Here is a 2670-nt window from a genome sequence, read left to right as displayed (position 1 = left end):
TCTCCATCCTCTCTGCACGAGTGGAAGGGGAAGGTCCTGCAGCAGAGCTGAAGCCATGGCTCCTAGATGATGTTGCCAGCTGAGAACTACAGGGGCACCAGGCTCACTGCAGATGGGCTTCCACCACCTTGTCCACCCTAGTGAGCACCATTTCATGCAAGGGTTCCAAGCTGAGGGTCAGGGGATGCACCTCTGAGGGGTCCTGAGACAAGTTGGAGAGCAACAGTGGGCTGTGGAGAGCCACACTTGGTCCAGAGCAGGGACACACACCCCGGCCATAGCAGTCTCCTGCACCTTCAGGGAGGAACTGGGGAGTCATGTAATGCACCTTCCAGAGCCTTCCACCTGGAGGTAGGAAGAAGGGTGGAAAGAATGGTCAGGAAAATAAAACTCCTTCCCACCAGGTCAATACCAACTCTCAGTGACCCTGTAGGACAGAGCAGAACTGCCCCACAGGGTTTCCGAGGCTGTGAATATTTACAGAAGCAGATGCCCTCAGCTTTCTCCCTCGGAGCAGCTGGTGAGTTCAAACCACTGACCTTGAGGTCAGCAGCTGAGTGTGTCACCCTTTGTCAGCAAGGCTCCTTAAAGTCTCTATAGTAGCATCTGTGTGTATAGTGTGGAGAGAAGGCAGAGCTCTCTTAGAGTGTCACAGGCATGAGATACATTGTAACCAGCTGCTATTCATTTGTATCTGACTCCCCAGGTTGAGGGGGCTTAGCTATGGGTCGGTTTGGACTCTATTATTATTTGTATCTGACTCCCAGCAACCCTGTAGCACGGAGCGGAACTGCCCACAGGGTTTCTGAGGTTCTGGATCTTTACAGAAGCAGATGGCCTCAGCTTTCTCCCTCAGAGCGGCTGGTGGACTCAAACTCCAAGCCATGCACTTAACCACCTAACCACCGAGGCTCCTCTGACAAGAAGGAAAGACAAAAGAAGGCTTTTATCCTTTTTCTCTCTCCATGCAACATGGTGGTGAGAGGACTGGTGTGTCACTGTGCTATGTGTAGCAGGTTTTAGAGTGAAGGAGGAGCCAGTTGGACAGGACACTCACCCACAATCCAGTCCAAATCCACGTTGTCCCTGTACAAGCCATGATGGCCCCTCCTGAGAAACGCTTTCTTGATGACCAGGGGGATGTGGACGGGCAGCAAAGAGAAACTGGCCTGTGTTTGTTTAGGAAACAGATCTGAAGCATTGATGAGGCACCAAGACACTCTCAGTGCTGTTTGATACACTGTATCTATCCTTTGATACATTGTAACTGTCCTCAGTGTTGCTGTGACACAGTCAACAGGCTCAGCCTCCCCTCAAAAAGGCAAGTAGTCAAGTGCTATTTGATATCTTAGGATATCTTTTGATACATTATAACTGTCCTTCAATGCATTGTAACTATCCTCCTTGTTGCTGTTATGCATTCAGGGGGCTCAGACTCCCTTCAAAGTAGTTAAATGCTATTTGATACATTATAATTACCCTTTGGTAGTGGTAACCAACCTTCCATGCACTATCCTGATCCGTTATAAGTTCAGCGGGCTGGGACTCAGAGCCCAAAGGCCATTAGCTGAATGCTGCTTGATCCTACAGTGTGTGGGAGGGACACCCAGAGGGGAGACACCCCGCCCTCACTGTGCTGAGCTCCACAGCAGCGCTAACACCCAGAGGGGAGCAGGTGAACTCTATGACAGGCAGACATGGTGGTGGCAGGCAAGTCCACAGGAACCTGGCTTTGACTGCCTGTGAAAGAGGCCAGGCAGGAGAAAGGAGTGGGGGTTGGGACGGGGCCAGTCTTTCCAAATCAAGACAAAACCCAAACAGCTCCGTGGCCTGGAGGGCAGGGGGTGTAAAAACATGGCTCCATGGTTTTCTGACAGCCATGCATACATACTTTAGAACCTTTAGACCAAGACAGGCATAAAAGGTCATTTTACATCCAGCAGCAAACAGTGTAGTTCTAGATGTGCTTGCCTGGTTGTGCCAAGAAATCTGGAGTACTGCCATCTGGCCAGCTGACTGGAAAGTTCCATATTTATTCTCATTCCCAAAAAAGGTAATCCAACAAAATGTAGAAATTGTTAAACAACAACATTAATATTACATGCAAGCAAAATATTGTTGAAGATTATAAAAAAATGGCTGAACAGTACATGACAGAGAACTTCCAGAAATACAAGCTGCATTTATTTGTAAGAGGATGGTCATTGCTGATATCAGATGGATTTGGGCTGAAAGCAGAGAATTCCAGAAGAAACTCTGTCTTTGCTGTGTCAACTATGCAGACACATTTGACTGTGGATTGCAACAAATTATGGCTAACATTGAGAGGAATGGGAATCCCAGAACACTTAATTGTGCTCTGAGAAACCTATACTTAGACCAAGAAGCTATTGTCTGAACAGAGCAAGGGAACATTGCATAGTTCAGAATCAAGAAAGAATTGTGTCAGAGATATATCCTTTCTTCTCATACATTTTCAATCTATATTTTGGACAGGTCAATGAGAAGCTGGTAGACGGAGCCTCAGAATCCTTGCCTCCAAGGAGCCACCCGGTTTAACCCTCCACAAGGCAAATCTGTTTGTTTTCCTAGCAGTCCATGGTATTCTCAATACTCTTCTCCAGCACCACAGCTCAAAGGCATCAATTCTCCTTCTATCCTCCTTGGTCA

This window comes from Elephantulus edwardii, unplaced genomic scaffold (assembly GCF_000299155.1).
Source record: "Elephantulus edwardii isolate Elephantulus edwardi_28Jun2011 unplaced genomic scaffold, EleEdw1.0 scaffold00193, whole genome shotgun sequence".
In the NCBI taxonomy this organism is placed as follows: Eukaryota; Metazoa; Chordata; class Mammalia; order Macroscelidea; family Macroscelididae; genus Elephantulus; species Elephantulus edwardii.
The sequence above is the reverse complement of the archived record's forward strand: the minus strand, read 5'-3'. Positions refer to the sequence as shown.